General features: G+C 41.1%; 1 protein-coding gene across 1 annotated transcript in view; it reads right to left on the reverse strand.

Annotated features, from left to right (window-relative positions):
• The window catches only part of Prosap (SH3 and multiple ankyrin repeat domains prosap), a 1,027,613-nt gene that overhangs the window by 11,963 nt on the left and 995,708 nt on the right, over window positions 1–19,942 (reverse strand).

Raw genomic sequence — 19,942 nt, forward strand, 5'->3', positions numbered from 1 at the left:
CTTTTTACAACTGAGAATTTGAAAAAGTATCTAACCAAAATCAGTCACTAAAGACAGAAAACCCACCTCTGTGATCTAACCCTATGTCACTTTTTGAGGCTTACTTAATAGACATCTTAAAGGTTATATATATCTAGACTTTGAAGGGTGAAAAACCATTTCTCTACCATATAAAAGGGTTTAACATGTTGCTCCATCCCTAAAGATAATATATATCCAGAAACTATATGATGCCAATGCTCATTCTCAGGGACTTAATAACACAGTCCATAAACTACTCAGATCCATGATATCATGACACAGATGTGAGATGGTGAGGCATAACTAGTCATCACCATTCATTCACTTATCACAAGCATATATGCCTCAGGTCTCTGATTGTCAGGAATCAAGATACGTTGGTTGTGGAGGATGAAAAATCTTTTCTCTCCGATGTAATATCTTGTGAGCACTAAGATTTGTGTGTTGGAAATATATCCACTAAGGCTCTCTTTAACCTCATATTCAGTGAACAGCCAGCAGCTCAAGTTCACCCTTACTCAAGGTATTCACAGCTAATGCTTGTCTGAATGGAGTCCACTCTTGGCCAATCAGCAACTGCCATTAGGCTTATGTCACCTGAGCTGCCTTCCACTACTTACACAAAAGCTCACACATTTTGCAGATTGCAGGTACCAACCCAGGGTAACCACAGAAGGTGTAAGAAAAAGGCATTTTGAAAAAGGACGGATAGGCCACGCAGAATGGAGATGCTAGTAGGACACTGCCTCAAAGAGAAAACAGTTTCATCCATCAAAACCCATATTCTTATTTTCTGCAGTCTGTGCTACATGCATTGACAGCATAACCACATGAGGGAGGAGGTTTCAAGGAAAACCTTAACATGCAATTAACCTCAACACATGATGAACTACAAAGCAAAGACCCTTTTGTGGAGAAATGGAGGAACCCAGGAAAAGAAAGATTTCCCAGAAATGGAGGGCATTTTCACTACATCAAAAATGAAGGTATCAGAGAGATGAAAATGGGAGAAGAGTGCTACAATACTTCACTGATTTCCATCAACAAAATATGTTAAAGATGGAGACCATCTTTCAAAACACTGTTCTTGTGTACAGCCCAGATCAAGCTAATAATAGGTGATCATAATCTATGCCAATAACAAGTAATCATAACCCATGTATAAACTGAGAAGTGCTCATGATTTGCGTGACAACATTGCACAGAATCTCAGCTAAACCTATTTGTATCATCCCTCTTTACCATATGTACTGCTGCTACAAAAACTAGAGCTAAACAGAACAAGTATTTTACCAGGAAAGGTGAATGACCCATGTGTGAAAAAAATACATTTGGTAAACTCGGTGAAGTTCCAAAAGTTCTGAGAGAAGCACTGGGAGTACAGCATGAAGTTCTCTAGCTTAACTTATTAAAACAGATGAGAAAGGCTAAAACTTAACCAATTTCGTTCAAGCCAAAACTTTTTTTTGTTAATGGATGACAAACATTCCAGCCTGTGGTCATACTGCAAGGGAAAGACAAGTGATTAGGCATTTCCAGCTGCAATGGACAGCAATCAACATCTGCAGGCAAATTCCACCAATTGAGGGACTCTGCCCAGCACAAAACTTCATGTTACAAAGGAGACATCCTTCCTCTGATCCCATATAAAGTACAACCTCAAAGTGTCTCCAGCCACTGTGCCATACCATGAGCAGTACCCAAACAATCTATACATTCATATACATTATTTAATCTCTGGGAGATGGTGGCCTGGTCATCATCTCTCAAATACTAATGCATGCCAGTGACATTAAACTCAGATGACCGGTGGACCTATGCCCACAGTGCCAATTGCCCATCACCAAACAGCATTACTCCATCAGATGTTCCAATTGCCTTCTGCAGCATCACCTCCACTGCATACCATTACCATTCATGGAAGACTATTCAGGGCACTGGACATCTAACAACGCCTCAGACAGAAACTCGTAAAACTTTCTTAAAAAACTTCTCACCTCCACCACAAACACCTAGTAAACAACAGCCTAAAACTCAGCCTTGCTCTTCAAGAACAAACCATGGTAATTCATGGAACCTCAACCACAAATTAACATTCTGCAACTAAACACTGGTGACATAAAGAAACATACGGAAATGATTGACTAACTCCAAAACACAATACCCATATAGCCCTCATTCAAAAAACTTGCATCTAACTCCATCCTCCCAACTTTCTTCAACTCCACAACCCTAAAACAAGACAGCTAAAAATGAACAAAGAGGTTGCCTCTGAAAACTTGTCCACTAAACCATACTATTCATTAGAATGGCAGGTGGTCTGAAGACAGTTTGTGTAGCATGCTTCAGGGGGTTTGTACATATAGTGTTGGTGAGCAGAATATGATGTCAAACAAGATTGGCTCCTGGAGGAAGTAGGATGGGAGTGTGGCTGGCTGGTTGTGTAAGTTGAGAATATTATTAGGTTGTAGCTCACTTAAGAGTAATTAATCTAAAAGATTTTCTGTTTATCTGTATATATCTCTGATGCCCGTTCCCTCCAGGAACTCCCATCAAAGGGGTGGCTATAGCAAAAGAGTCTCCACTTACCCCTGTCCTTACATGCTTCCCTCTCATACATTATTCCATGTACTCTTACACCATTTCCAGTATTCTTACACTGTATTTCTCCATGCCACAAGTGGATTCCTCTCACATCAACCCCTTAGTTGTACTATCACACACTCTCCTTGTCACCTCCCAATCTTGCATTCTTTCCACATGCCCAAACCACCTCAAAGTATTACATTTCACCCACTGTTCCACTCTACATTTCATTCCCTTTGCATTCCCTGCAATACACCCCTTCATTTCTTTCATCATTCCATCTACTCATACCACAAGCTCCTCTCTATTAGCTCATTTCCACATCCTGGATTCTTGACCTCTGTGACTCATTCCACATCCATGTTTTGGCTTCATAGGTCAGGGTTGAGAGGACTATGTTGTCCTTTAATCCTATCTTCACTTCCATAGTCACTCCTCTACCCTTCATTATTCTATTAAGCGATACAATGAATCTTCTACCCTATACTGCTCTTTCCCTTATCCCTCCTTCCTTAACACCTAACTTACCCAAGACTACTCCAAAATACTTAAATTCTCTCTTCTTCCAATCTTTCTCCCCCATACCCAAAACAATTTAGTATACTTTCTTCTTTCTATTGATATGGTTTTGCAAAATCTATACTGTCACTCTATTTCCTTACGAACTCCATTACTTTAGTTTTATTTGCATTTACCCTCAATTGCCTACACTTACACATATCATAAAAAACATTTACAATCTTTTGCAACTTCTCTTCATTCTCAGCAAACAACACAGTATCATCTGCAAACAGGCTTGCAATCGGGGCCTGAACATACAGGAGGGTGAAAGGCGTGCAACTAACAGTGTGAATTGGAATGATGTGGTATATCGGGGTCGATGTGCAATCAGTGGATTGAACCATGGCATGTAAAGCATCTGGGATAAACCATAGAAAGTTTTGTGGGGCCTGGATGTGGAAAGGAAGCTGTGGTTTTGGTGCATTACTCATGACAGCAAGAGACTGAGTGTGAACGAATGTGGCCTTTGTTATCTTTTTCTAGCGCTACCTCGCGTGCACATGGGGATGGGGGGGGTGCCATTTCATGTGTGGCAGGGTGGCAGCGGGAATGGATGAAGGTAGCATGTATGAATATGTATATGTATATGTCTGTGTATGTATATGTATGTATACGTTGAAATGTATAGTATGTATATGTGTGTGTTTGGGCGTTTATATACATAACCGTGTATGTGGGTGGGTTGGGCCATTCTTTCGTCTGTTTCCTTGTGCTACCTCGCTAACGCAAGAGACTGCGACAAAGTATAATGAAATAAAATAAATAATATATATATATATATATATATATATATATATATATATATATATATATATATATATATCCCTGGGGTTAGGGGAGAAAGAATACTTCCCACGTATTCCCTGCGTGTCATAGAAGGCGACTAAAAGGGGAGGGAGCGGGTGGCTGGAAATCCTCCCCTATCTTTTTTTTTTTCCAAAAGAAGGAACAGAGAAGGGGGCCAGGTTAGGATGTTCCCTCAAAGGCCCAGTCCTCTGTTCTTAACGCTACCTCGCTAACGCGGGAAATGGCGAATAGTTTGAAAAAAAAAAAAAAAAATATATATATATATATATATATATATATATATATATATCACCTCCCCATTAGCGCCCTTCACTGAAGTTCCCATTTGCTCCCTTGTCTTACGCACTTTATTTACCTCCTTCCAGAACATCTTTTTATTCTCCCTAAAATTTAATGATACTCTCTCACCCCAACTCTCATTTGCCCTCTTTTTCACCTCTTGCACCTTTCTCTAGACCTCCTGTCTCTTTCTTTTATACATCTCCCACTCAATTGCATTTTTTCCCTGCAAAAAATGTCCAAATGCCTCTCTCTTCTCTTTCACTAATAATCTTACTTCTTCATCCCACCACTCACTACCCTTTCTAATCAACCCACCTCCCACGCTTCTCATGCCACAAGCATCTTTTGCGCAATCCATCACTGATTCCCTAAATACATCCCATTCCTCCCCCACTCCCCTTACTTCCATTGTTCTCACCTTTTTCCATTCTGTACTCAGTCTCTCCTGGTACTTCCTCACACAAGTCTCCTTCCCAAGCTCACTTACTCTCACCACCCTCTTCACCCCAACATTCACTCTTCTTTTCTGAAAACCCATAAAAATCTTCACCTTAGCCTCCACAAGATAACGATCAGACATCCCTCCAGTTGCACCTCTCAACACATTAACATCCAAAAGTCTCTCTTTCGCGCGCCTGTCAATTAACACGTAATCCAATAACGCTCTCTGGCCATCTCTCCTACTTACATACAGTATACTTGTGTATATCTCGCTTTTTAAACCAGGTATTCCCAATCACCAGCCCTTTTTCAGCACATAAATCTACAAGCTCTTCACCATTTCCATTTACAACACTGAACACCCCATGTATACCAATTATTCCCTAAACTGCCACATTACTCACCTTTGCATTCAAATCACCCATCACTATAGCCCGGTCTTGTGCATCAAAACCACTAACACACTCATTCAGCTGCTCCCAAAACACTTGCCTCTCATGATCTTTCTTCTCATGCCCAGGTGGGTATGCACCAATAATCACCCATCTCTCTCCATCAACTTTCAGTTTTACCCATATTAATCGAAAATTTACTTTCTTACATTCTATCACATACTCCCACAACTCCAGTTTCAGGAGTACTGCTACTGATGTGAGAAGGAGATGGAGTGAGTATTTTGAAGGTTTGTTGAATGTGTTTGATGATAGAGTGGCAGATATAGGGTGTTTTGGTCGAGGTGGTGTGCAAAGTGAGAGGGTTAGGGAAAATGATTTGGTAAATAGAGAAGAGGTAGTAAAAGCTTTACGGAAGATGAAAGCCGGCAAGGCAGCAGGTTTGGATGGTATTGCAGTGGAATTTATTAAAAAAGGGGGTGACTGTATTGTTGACTGGTTGGTAAGGTTATTTAATGTATGTATGATTCATGGTGAGGTACCTCAAGATTGGCGGAATGCTTGCATAGTGCCATTGTACAAAGGCAAAGGGGATAAGAGTGAGTGCTCAAATTACAGAGGTATAAGTTTGTTGAGTTTTCCTGGTAAATTATATGGGAGGATATTGATTGAGAGGGTGAAGGCATGTACAGGGCATCAGATTGGGGAAGAGCAGTGTGGTTTCAGAAGTGGTAGAGGATGTGTGGATCAGGTGTTTGCTTTGAAAAATGTATGTGAGAAATACTTAGAAAAACAAATGGATTTGTATGTAGCATTTATGGATCTGGAGAAGGCATATGATAGAGTTGACAGAGATGCTCTGTGGAAGGTTTTAAGAATATATGGTGTGGGAGGCAAGTTGTTAGAAGCAGTGAAAAGTTTTTATCGAGGATGTAGGCATGTGTACGTGTAGGAAGAGAGGAAAGTGATTGGTTCTCAGTGCATGTAGGTTTGCGGCAGGGGTGTGTGATGTCTCCATGGTTGTTTACTTTGTTTATGGATGGGGTTGTTAGGGAGGTGAATGCAAGAGTTTTGGAAAGAGGGGCAAGTATGAAGTCTGTTGGGGATGAGAGAGCTTGGGAAGTGAGTCAGTTGTTGTTCGCTGATGATACAGCGCTGGTGGCTGATTCATGTGAGAAACTGCAGAAGCTGGTGACTGAGTTTGGTAAAGTGTGTGAAAGAAGAAAGTTAAGAGTAAATGTGAATAAGAGCAAGGTTATTAGGTACAGTAAGGTTGAGGGTCAAGTCAATTGGGAGGTGAGTTTGAATGGAGAAAAACTGGAGGAAGTGAAGTGTTTTAGATATCTGGGAGTGGATCTGGCAGCGGATGGAAACATGGAAGCGGAAGTGGATCATAGGGTGGGGGAGGGGGCGAAAATTCTGGGAGCCTTGAAGAATGTGTGGAAGTCGAGAACATTATCTCGGAAAGCAAAAATGGGTATGTTTGAAGGAATAGTGGTTCCAACAATGTTGTATGGTTGCGAGGCGTGGACTATGGATAGAGTTGTGCGCAGGAGGATGGATGTGCTGGAAATGAGATGTTTGAGGACAATGTGTGGTGTGAGGTGGTTTGATCGAGTAAGTAACGTAAGGGTAAGAGAGATGTGTGGAAATAAAAAGAGCGTGGTTGAGAGAGCAGAAGAGGGTGTTTTGAAATGGTTTGGTCACATGGAGAGAATGAGTGAGGAAAGATTGACCAAGAGGATATATGTGTCGGAGGTGGAGGGAATGAGGAGAAGAGGGAGACCAAATTGGAGGTGGAAAGATGGAGTGAAAAAGATTTTGTGTGATCGGGGCCTGAACATGCAGGAGGGTGAAAGGAGGGCAAGGAATAGAGTGAATTGGAGCGATGTGGTATACCAGGGTTGACGTGCTGTCAGTGGATTGAATCAAGGCATGTGAAGCGTCTGGGGTAAACCATGGAAAGCTGTGTAGGTATGTATATTTGCGTGTGTGGACGTATGTATATACATGTGTATGGGGGTGGGTTGGGCCATTTCTTTTGTCTGTTTCCTTGCGCTATATATATATATATATATATATATATATATATATATATATATATATATATATATATATATATATATATATATATATATAATCATTTTATTTTGCTTTGTTGCTGTCTCCCGCGTTAGCGAGGTAGCGCAAGGAAACAGACGAAAGAATGGCCCAACCCACACACACATGTATATACATACACGTCCACACACGCAAATATACATACCTATACATCTCAATGTATACATATATATACACACACAATATATACACATGTACATAATTCATACTGTCTGCCTTTATTCATTCCCATCGCCACCTCGCCAAACATGGAATAACAACCCCCTCACGCCTCATGTGTGCGAGGTAGCGCTAGGAAAACGACAACAAAGGCCCCATTCGTTCACACTCAGACTCTAGCTGTCATGTAATAATGCACCGAATCCACAGCTCCCTTTCCACATCCAGGCCCCACACAACTTTCCATGGTTTACCCCAGACACTTCACATGCCCTGGTTCAATCCACTGACAACAAGTCAACCCTGGTATACCACATCGTTCCAATTCACTCTATTCCTTGCATGATTTTCACCCTCCTGCATGTTCAGGCCCCGATCACTCAAAATCTTTTTCACTCCATCTTTCCACCTCCAATTTGGTCTCCCACTTCTCCTCGTTCCCTCCACCTCTCACACATATATCCTCTTGGTCAATCTTTCCTCACTCATTCTCTCCATGTGACCAAACCATTTCAAAACACCCTCTTCTACTCTCTCAACCACACTCTTTTTATTACCACACATCTCTCTCACCCTATTATTACTTACTCGATCAAACCACCTCACACCACATATTGTCCTCAAACATCTCATTTCCAGCACATCCACCCTCCTGCACAGAACTCTATTCATAGCCCACGCCTCACAACCATACAACATTGTTGGAACCACTATTCCTTTGAACATACCCATTTTTGCTTTCTGAGATAATGTTCTCGACTTCCACACATTCTTCAAGGCTCCCAGAATTTTCACCCCCTCCCCCACCCTATGATTCACTTCCGCTTCCATGGTTCCATCCGCTGCCAAATCCACTCCCAGATATCTAAAACACTTCACTTCTCCAGTTTTTCTCCATTCAAACTTACCTCCCAATTGACTTGACCCTCAACCCTACTGTACCTAATAACCTTACTCTTATTTACATTTACTTTCAACTTTCTTCTTTCATACACTTTACCAAACTCAGTCACCAGCTTCTGCAGTTTCTCACATGAATCAGCCACCAACGCTGTATCATCAGCGAACAACAACTGACTCACTTCCCAAGCTCCCTCATCCACAACAGACTGCATACTTGCCACTCTTTCCAAAACTCTTGCATTCACCTCCCTAACAACCCCATCCATAAACAAATTAAACAACCATGGAGACATCACACACCCCTGCCGCAAACCTACATTCACTGAGAACCAATCACTTTCCTCTCTTCCTACACGTGCACACTACTTACATCCTCGATAAAAACTTTTCACTGCTTCTAACAACTTGTCTCCCACACCATATATCCTTAATATCTTCCACAGAGCATCTCTATCAACTCTATCATATGCCTTCTCCAGATCCACAAATGCTACATACAAATCCATTTGCTTTTCTAAGTATTTCTCACATACATTCTTCAAAGCAAACACCTGATCCACACACCCTTCACCACCTCTGAAACCACACTGCTCCTCCCCAATCTGATGCTCTGTACATGCCTTCACCCTCTCAATCAATACCCTCCCATATAATTTACCAGGAATACTCAACAAACTTATACCTCTGTAATTTAAGCACTCACTCTTATCCCCTTTGCCTTTGTACAATGGCACTATGCAAGCATTCTGCCAATCCTCGGGCACCTCACCATGAATCATACACACATTAAATAACCTTACCAACCAGTCAACAATACAGTCACCCCCTTTTTTAATAAATTACACTGCAATACCATCCAAACCCGCTGCCTTGCCGGCTTTCATCTTCCGTAAAGCTTTTACTACCTCTTCTCTGCTCACCAAATCATTTTCCCTAACCCTCTCACTTTGCACACCACCTCGACCAAAACACCCTATATCTGCCACTCTATCATCAAACACATTCAACAAACCTTCAAAATACTCCCTCCATCTCCTCACATGACCACTACTTGTTATCACCTCCCCATTAGCCCCCTTCACTGAAGTTCCCATCTGTTCCCTTGTCTTACGCACTTTATTTACCTCCTTCCAAAACATCTTTTTACTCTCCCTAAAATTTAATGATACTCTCTCACCCCAACTCTCATTTGCCCTTTTTCACCTCTTGCACCTTTCTCTTGACCTCCTGCCTCTTTCTTTTATACATCCACTCATTTGCATTATTTCCCTGCAAAAATCGTCTAAATGCCTGTCTCTTCTCTTTCACTAATAATCTTACTTCTTCATCCCACCACTCACTACCCTTTCTAATCTGCCCACCTCCCACCCTTCTCTCATGCCACAAGCATCTTTTGCGCATGCCATCACTGCTTCCCTAAATACATCCCATTCCTCCCCCACTCCCCTTATGTCCTTTGTTCTCACCTTTTTCCATTCTGTATTCAGTCTCTCCTGGTACTTCCTCACACAAGTCTCCTTCCCAAGCTCACTTACCCTCACCACTCTCTTCACCCCAACATTCTCTCTTCTTTTCTGAAAACTTCTACAAATCTTCATTTTCGCCTCCACAAGATAATGATCATATATCCCTCTAATTGCACCTCTCAGCACATTAACATCCAAAAGTCTCTCTTTCGCACGCCTATCAATTAACACAGAATCCAATAACACTCTCTGGCCGTCTCTCCTACTTACATACGTATACTTATGTATATCTCTCTTTTTAAACCAGGTATTCCCAATCACCAGTCCTTTTTCAGCACATAAATCTACAAGCTCTTCACCATTTCCATTTACAACACTGAACACCCCATGTATACCAATTATTCCCTCAACTGCCACATTACTCACCTTTGCATTTAAATCACCCATAACTATAACCTGGTCTCATGCATCAAAACCACTAACACACTCATTCAGCTGCTCCCAAAACACTTGCCTCTCATGATCTTTCTTCTCATGCCCAGGTGTATATGCACTTGGGCACCTGGGCATGATATATATATTATCCCTGGGGATAGGGAAGAAAGAATACTTTCTATGTACTCCCTGCATGTCATAGAAGGTGACAAAAAGGGGAGGGAGCGGGAGGCTGGAAATCCTTCCCTCTCGTTTCATAATTTTCTAAAAGAAGGAACAGAGAAGGAGGCCAAGTGAGGATATTCCCTCAAAGGCTCAGTCCTCTGTCCTTAATGCCACTTCGCTAATAAGAATAGTCAGAAAATACATACATGCATATATGAATAAGGGCAGACAGTATGAATTATGTACATTTGTATATATGTATATGTCTGTGTGTGTATATATATGTATACGTTGGGATGTATAGATATGTATATGTGCGTGTGTGGACGTGTATGTATATGCATGTGTATGTGGGTGGGTTAGGCCATTCTTTCATCTGTTTCTTTGCACTACCTCGCTAATGCAGGAGACAGCAACAAAGTATAATAATAGAAAAAAATATGTATATACATATATGTCATACAAACCTCCAACAGCCAGGACTGAACACGGGACCCCTGCATGGCAGGCAGGAGCACTACAGCTAGGCTATGACGGCCCATAATAGGGAAGTGACTATTTGAATACTATGTAATCAAATACCCTTCATCTCATGTTGGTTAGCAATATGGTCTCCACTGGTCATTTCCCATCAGGCTCACACAACCAGTAGATAGCATTTTACAGCACCTAACTGTATAACATCTGCCTCCTGGACTTAGTATCTTATTCTTTTTTTTCTATCTTGATTTACCTTTACCCCTCGTGTGTCCTGTAATATGCATACTTACCCACAGTGTAGCTGGTATGATAAACATATGAACGCACATGTCCATAAAACATACAAACCTCCAACAGCCAGGATTGAACCTGGGGCCCCTGTATGGCAGGTGGGAGTGCTATAGCTGGGCTATGATCTCCCCTAACATTACAAGAAAAAGGTTCACCTTTAGTGAGGCTGTATCATCATCAATGGATAAAAAGGAGTACATTTCATTGAGAAACTTCTCATTCCAAAGGAGTCTGTCATTGCTCTGCTTCTGATTGGAGTGCAGCAGTTCAACCTTGAAGAAGCAGGAACCTCATGAAAGTGGTCTTAGGGTTTCATAGTTAATTTACACCTTATGGACAGGTATAACACTATGCCTTTGAAATAAAATTTCACCAATCCTGGGCTGACAAATACCAAAAATCAGCAGCTATCTTACATCTTGTACTCAACACAAATGATGTTTCCATATATATAAGGTATTAAATGTTAACTAGAGCTAAAGCAGTTTAAAACCTAGTCAAATAAAAAAAATTCTCAATAAATGTCTATTTTTTCAATAAGAAAAATTGCTGAAGGTTCCTGCTTTGATAGACAAAGAACCTGTAAACTGAAAAAAAAAAAAAAAAAGCAGAAGCTTGAACCTCATGCAAATCCTGTGAAGATATCAAGGCTGTAACCATTATCGGTATATGTCAAGAATGAGATTTTTGTTACCACTATGTTGCCTAAAACATGGCAGATTTGGGCCATATATACACCATGGGTCAGATTCAAGTGCTGGGGGAGGTGTCTGGCCACCTTGGCCACTCGAAGGTTAAAAGAAACTAGCACCAATTTTCCAATATCTTTCCCATGCCCCAACCTCAACTTGTTGGAGGTGATATGAACTTTACTCTATCATAGCCCTGATGGTGTGACAAATGTACTGCTGGCAAGAAAGATGTATATACAGCATGGGTAAGATTTGAACCCTGGGAAGGGTGTCTGGTTTCCTCAGTCATATGGTCATTCTGAGTGCACTTACTGTAGATATGTACATTACATCACTGCAGCCTTCATAGACTAAAGTCTATGTCATCTCCATTTACTTTTTCTTTTTTTTTTTTTTACACTGGAGGGTCCAGGCATTGACAAAAGTTCACATAAAGGCCAGACCATGACTGAAATATAGAGGATTATGAAAGGGGAAAAGAATAAACAAGGAAAAGTAATCACAAATTTTGGAAGAGGTGAAAAGACCTGTCTTTCAAAATGTGCCACGTCATAGTTATTGGGAAGGACATAAAAAGGTATAGAGTTCCAAAGCGTTGAGGTGTAGGGAGATAAACAGTTATCAAAACGGTCCACCCTTGGGTTGCCAACAGCCACACAGGAAATGTGATGCAGCAGCTTGCCGAGTATTGCATGGTCTTGCTGGTGGTAGGGCACACAAGCAGCCAGCTCTTGGGAGTAAAAACCAAATTAATACCTAAGGAAGAGGGAAAGTGAAACAATATTGTGGTTTAGAGGAAGAGGGTCAAGTTTGGAAGTTACCATGGGAGAGTTTATAAGTTGGACAGCTTTCATTTCAACTCTGTCAAGTAAGGATGCAGAGCTAGAAACACCCCGGATGTGAAAGCAGATGTTGAAACGTTCATCTGTATTAATGGAGCAACTGTTCAGAAGAAAAGAAGTTTCGACATCTGAACAGACACCCAGGTTCTTAAAGGCAGATTTAGGTATTTTTGTAACGTGGGGCTTCCAAGAAAGACTGGATGTAAAAGTCATATCAAGTATGTTCATTGAGTCAAGAAGTGGAATTACAGAACTGTCAAAGGAGAGATGAGAGTTGTGAGAAGTTTTCGGAAAGATGGGTAAAAACTGGGCCTGAGAGGCATTATACTAAACTAGATTTCATCTAACCCACAGAGATATTTTGTCGAAGTCTGAGTTTGTTGAGGAAGCTGTGTCAAGAACAGATACAGTGAGAGAGGGAGCAGAATTAAAGGATGTGGATGAATGCAGTGTTGAGTCTTCAGTGTATGAGTGTATTTGGTTATTTGTGAAAGAGAATAAATTGAAAAAAGGAGAAAAAATGTAGGGGAAGGACAGAACCTTGAGGAACACTGCTGTTGATGGAGAAAGGGTGGAAGCTGATCTGTCAACAACAAAAGAGACAGACTGGTCAGAGAGGAAGGTAGATATGAAGGAACAAAGTGAGGGATGGAAGCCAAAAGAGGGGAGCTACCCTGTTACAAGCTTTGGATATGTCAAGGGCAACTACATATGACTTCCCAAAATCTTTAAGAGATGATGACCAGATATTAGTAAGATAGGAAAGTATGTCAACAGAGGATATCACCTTATGGAAACCATACTAGTGATCAGAGGGAAGACTGAGTTTTGAGGTACCTAAGGATATGGGAATTGAGGAGGGATTCAAAGACTAGGAATGGTAGATGTCAAAACATCATCCTTCTTTGGGATATGGATGTATCAATGCATGCTTCCAAGGAGAGGAAAAATTTTTAGTTTTTAAAAAGAACGGAATAGATGAACAAGCAAAGGTGCAAATCCAGAGGCACACTCTTTCGGTACATGGGGATGGATGCCATCAGGACCATAAGCCTTGTTTGTGTCCAGAGAGAGAAGCACTTTTCAGACAGTCCAAAAAGAGATTATGGGGAGGGACATAGGATTAATAAGAGAAGAAGCATCAGGGGATGAAGAAATGTTAGAGTCATCCAAAGTGGTGTTTTGTTCAGTGGGAATGATTGTCCAGACACTCCAGGTGACAGAATATTGGTTGGATTCATGTGTGTTTGGGGTTAAAACAGTACATGAAAACCTCTGTAGAGATGCAAACATTCTGTCTTTGTTCCAAATGTTTAAAACAATGGAGTACAAAGTACTCAACCAGCAACAGGCCACTGGTCCCTTCAAGGGTGTTTGTGATAGAGGAAGATATCAGAAACTCACAGTTTAGTGTGGTAAAAGTAGAATGGTATACAGATAACCAATAAAAAACCCTGCAAACTATCAATGAGACAAAGAAAGAGCAAATAATGTTAGTCATGGACTTGAAACAATATATTTATCAAGCTGATTCTTAAACATACTATAGTACTGCTTTCAACCCTTCTAACTGGTAAATCACTCCATATGTTAACAGTCCTGCTGATGAAAAAGTGCTTTGCCTCATTCAAGGTAAAACATTTGCCCATGAGTCTGTATCTATTCCTACTAGTGAAATTAGACAAATCAAGTCTTAATTGGCTTATCAAATCAAGATTATCAAAGCCTTTAACAGTTTGAATACCTATATTAGATAACCTCCCAATCTTTTCTTTTCTAAGCTATTTTGTCAGTTCTCAAAGGATTTGTTTCTCAGTCCAGAAATCACCCTGGTAGCTTGACACTGTTCTCTCTCTATTCTGTCTGTCTTTTTGCAAGCAGGGTAATCAAAAATGAACTCACTGTTCAAGTTGGGGATGAACCAGTGAGTTGTTAAAAGTAAACTTAATATTGAGAGCCTACCTATGAATCCAAGAATCTTATTCACTCTTTTTACTGCTTCTCTGAACTGCTAATTGGTTTTTAGGTCACCAGAGATTATCATGCCCACGTTTTTCTCCTCTTCTATACTTTGCAGTTTCATTTTTACAACTGATATGTAAAAACTGCACCCGTCAATATCAAAATTTCTCTGCTACTTATGAACTCACTCCATCAGTTTGTTTAAGTTAGTCTGAAGCTGCAGACATTCAAGTTCATATGTAAATATTTTTCCCTTTTTTTCCTTTCATACTATTCGCCATTTCCCGCATCAGCGAGGTAGCGTTAAGAACAAAGGACTGGGCCTTTGAGGGAATATCCTCACCTGGCCCCCTTCTCTGCTCCTTCTTTTGGAAAATCAAAAAAAAAAGAGAGGGGAGGATTTCCAGCCACCCACTCCCTCCCCTTTTAGTCGCCTTCTACGACACACAGGGAATACATGGGAAGTATTCTTTCTCCCCTATCTCCAGGGATTAAATATTTTTCCCAGCTTAGTATTATATACAAATTTTTTGACATCTTCCATTACAACCCATTATACCACTGTAAAAAAATTACTTTTCTAATTGATTATGTCTAAAAAGTATAGAAAATGGCTATTATTCCCTTGAAACTTTGTTTTTGTGATCAAGACAGTGATAATTTTAAAGTTAACAATTTTTCCGAAAATTCCAGATAGATTCAATGTTGAGTAAATGATATAGAAATTTATAGAAGTTTCCAGTAATATAAATAGTTGTATAACTTTCTAAAAGGGAAAACAGAAAAAGGAGTCATGCGGGGAGTGCTCATCTTCCTCGAAAGCTCAGACTGGGGTGTCTATATGTGTGTGGATGTATCCAAGATGATAAAAAAGGAGAGATAGGTAGTATGTTTGAGGAAAGGAACCTGGATGTTTTGGCTCTGATTGAAACGAAGCTCTAAGGTAATGGGGAAGAGTGGTTTGGAAATGTCTTGGGAGTAAATTCATGGGTTGGTGAGAGGACAAGAGCAAAAGAAGGAGTACCACTACTCCTAAAGCAGGAGTTGTGGGAGTATGTGATAGTGTAAGAAAGTAAACTCCAAATTGATATGGGTAGAAATGAAAGTGGATGAAGAGAGATGGGTGACTATTGGTGCCTATGCACCTGGTCATGAGAAGAAAGATCATGAGAGGCAAGTGCTTTAGGAGCAGCTGAGTGAGTGTGTTAGCAGCTTTGATGCATGAGACTGGGTTATAATGAAGGGTGATTTGAATGCAAAGGTGGCAGTTGAGTGTATAATTGGTGTATATGGAGTGCTCAGTGTTGTAAATGGAAATGGTGAAGAGCTTGTAGATTTGTGTGCTGAAAAAGGACTGGTGATTGGGAATACCTGGTTTAAAAAGAGGGATATACATAAGAATACGTATGTCAGTAGGAGAGATGGCAAGAGAGTGTTATTGGATTACGTGCTACTTGATAGGCATGTGAAAGAGAGACTTTTGGATGTTAATGTGCTAAGAGGGGCAGCTGGAGGGATGTCTGATCATTATCTTCTGGAGACAAAGGTGAGGATTTGTAGAGGTTTTCAGAAAAGGAGAGAGAATGTTGGGGTGAAGAGAGTGGTGAGAGTAAGTGATTTGGAAAGGAGGCTTGTGTGAGGAAATACCAGGAGAGATTGAGTGCAGAATGGCAAAAGGTGTGAGCGAATGATCTAAGGGGAGTGGGGGAGGAATGGGATGTATTTAGGGAAGCAGTGATGGCTTGTGCAAAAGATGCTTGTACTATGAGAAAGGTGGGAGGTGGGCAAATTAGAAAGGGTAGTGAGTGATGGGATGAAGAAGGAAGATTGTTAGTGAAAGAGAGGAGAGAGGCATTTGAATAATTTTTGCTGGGAAGTAGTGCAAATGACTGGGAGATGTATAAAAGAAAGCAGCATGAGGTCAAGAAAAAAGGTGCAAAAGGTGAAAAAGAGGGCAAATGAGAGTTGGGGTGAGAGAGTATCATTAAATTTTAGAAAGAATAAAAAGATATTTTGGAAGGAGGTAAATAAAGTGCATAAAACAAGAGAACAAATGGGAACATTGGTGAAAGGGGCTAATGGGGAGGTCATAACAAGTAGTGGTGAAGTGAGAAGGAGATGGAGTGAGTATTTTGAAGGTTTGTTGAATGTGTTTGATGATAAAGTGGCACATATAAGGTGTTTTTGTTAAGGTGGTGTGCAAAGCGAGAGAGTCAGGGAGAATGGTTTGGTAAACAGAAAAGAGGTAGTGAAAGCTTTGCGGATGATGAGAGCTGGCAAGGCGGCAGGTTTGGATGGTATTGCAGTGGAATTTATTTAAAAAACAGGGTGACTATGTGTATGTTGTTGATTGGTTGGTAAGGATATTCAATGTGTGTATGGTTCATGGTGAAGTGCCTGAGCCTTGGATGAATGCATGCATAGTGCCACTGTACAAAGGCAAAGGAGATAAAGGTGAAATTACAGTGGTATAAGTCTGCTGAGTACTCCTGGGAAATTAAATGGGAGGGTATTGATTGAGAGGGTAGAGGCATGTACAGAGCTTCAGATTGGGGAGAAGCAGTATGGTTTCAGAAGTGGTAGAGGATGTGTAGATCAGGTGTCTCCCGTGTTATTGAGGTTGCGCAAGGAAACTGACGAAAGAATGGCCCAACCCACCCACATACACATGCATATACATACACGTCCACACACACACATATACATACCTATACATTTCAATGTATACATATATATATCTTTTTCTTTTTTCTTTCTTTCAAACTATTCGCCATTTCCCGCACTAGCGAGGTAGCGTTAAGAACAGAGGATTGGGCCTTTGAGGGAATACCCTCACCTGGCCCAATTCTCTGTTCCTTCTTTATATATATATATATATATATATATATATATATATATATATATATATATATATATATATATATATATCTATATATATTTTTTTTTTCTTTTTTATACTTTGTCGCTGTCTCCCGCATTTGCGAGGTAGCGCAAGGAAACAGACGAAAGAAATGGCCCAACCCCCCCCATACACATGTATATACATACGTCCACACACGCAAATATACATACCTACACAGCTTTCCATGGTTTACCCCAGACGCTTCACATGCCTTGATTCAATCCACTGACAGCATGTCAACCCCGGTATACCACATCGCTCCAATTCACTCTATTCCTTGCCCTCCTTTCACCCTCCTGCATGTTCAGGCCCCGATCACACAAAATCTTTTTCACTCCATCTTTCCACCTCCAATTTGGTCTCCCTCTTCTCCTTGCTCCCTCCACCTCCGACACATATATCCTCTTGGTCAATCTTTCCTCACTCATCCTCTCCATGTGCCCAAACCACTTCAAAACACCCTCTTCTGCTCTCTCAACCACGCTCTTTTTATTTCCACACATCTCTCTTACCCTTACGTTACTCACTCGATCAAACCACCTCACACCACACATTGTCCTCAAACATCTCATTTCCAGCACATCCATCCTCCTGCGCACAACTCTATCCATAGCCCACGCCTCGCAACCATACAACATTGTTGGAACCACTATTCCTTCAAACATACCCATTTTTGCTTTCCGAGATAATGTTCTCGACTTCCACACATTCTTCAAGGCCCCCAGAATTTTCGCCCCCTCCCCCACCCTATGATCCACTTCCACTTCCATGGTTCCATCCACTGCCAGATCCACTCCCAGATATCTAAAACACTTCACTTCCTCCAGTTTTTCTCCATTCAAACTCACCTCCCAATTGACTTGACCCTCAACCCTACTGTACCTAATAACCTTGCTCTTATTCACATTTACTCTTAACTTTCTTCTTCCACACACTTTTCCAAACTCAGTCACCAGCTTCTGCAGTTTCTCACATGAATCAGCCACCAGCGCTGTATCATCAGCGAACAACAACTGACTCACTTCCCAAGCTCTCTCATCCCCAACAGACTTCATATATACATACACAGACATATACATATATACACATGTACATAATTCATACTTGCTGCCTTTAATCATTTCTGTCACCACCATGCCACACATGAAATGACAACCCCTCACCCCACATCGTGCGAGGTACTGCTAGAAAAAGACAACAAAGGCCACATTTCATCACACTCAGTCTCTAACTGTCATGTATAATGCACTGAAACCACAGCTCCCATTCCACATCCAGGCACCACAAAACTTTCAATGACTTACCCCAGACGCTTCACATGCCCTAGTTCAATTCATTGACAGCATGTCGACCCTGGTATACCACATCGTTCCAATTCACTCTATTCCTTGCATGCCTTTCACCCTCCTGCATGTTCAAACCCTGATCGCTCAAAATCTTTTTCACTCCATCCTTCCACCTCCAATTTGGTCTCCCACTTCTTCTTGTTCCCTCCACCTCTGACACATATATCCTCTTTGTCAATCTTTCCTCACTCATTCTCTCCATGTGACCAAACCATCTCAATACACCCTCTTCTGCTCTCTCAACCACACTCTTTTTATTACCACACATCTCTCTTACCCTTTCATTACTTACTCGATCAAACCACCTCACACCACATATTGTCCTCAAACGTCTCATTTCCAACACATCCATCCTCCTCTGCACAACCCTATCTATAGCCCACACATTGAACCTTATAACATTGTTAGAACAACCACTATTCCTTCAAACATACCCATTTTTGCTTTCTCAGATAATGTTTTCGCCTTCCACACATTTTTCAATGCTCTCAGAACCTTCGCCCCCTCCTCCACCCTGTGACTCACTTCTGCTTCTATGGTTCCATCCACTGCCAAATCCACTCCCAGATATCTCAAACACATCACTTCTTACAGTTTTTCTCCATTCAAACTTACTTCCCAATTGACTTGTCCCTCAACCCTACTATACCTAATAACCTTGCTCTTATTCACAATTACTCTCAGCTTTCTTCTTTCACAAACTATACCAAACTCAGTCACCAGCTTCTGCAGTTTCTCACCCGAATCAGCCAGCAGCGCTGTATCATCAGCAAACAACAACTGACACTTCCCAAGCCATCTCATCCACAACAGACTGCATACTTACCCCTCTCTCTAAAACTCTTGCATTTACCTCCCTAACAACCCCATCCATAAACAAATTAAACAACCATGGAGACATCACGCAACCCTGCTGCAAACTGACATTCACTGAGAACAAATCACTTTCTTCTCTTCCTACTCGTACACATGCCTTACATCCTTGATAAAAACTTTTCACTGCTTCTAGCAACTTGGCTCCCACACCATATACTCTTAATACCTTCCACAGAGCATCTCTATCAACTCTTATCATATGCCTTCTCCAG

The sequence above is a fragment of the Panulirus ornatus genome, chromosome 16 (assembly GCF_036320965.1).
Source record: "Panulirus ornatus isolate Po-2019 chromosome 16, ASM3632096v1, whole genome shotgun sequence".
In the NCBI taxonomy this organism is placed as follows: Eukaryota; Metazoa; Arthropoda; class Malacostraca; order Decapoda; family Palinuridae; genus Panulirus; species Panulirus ornatus.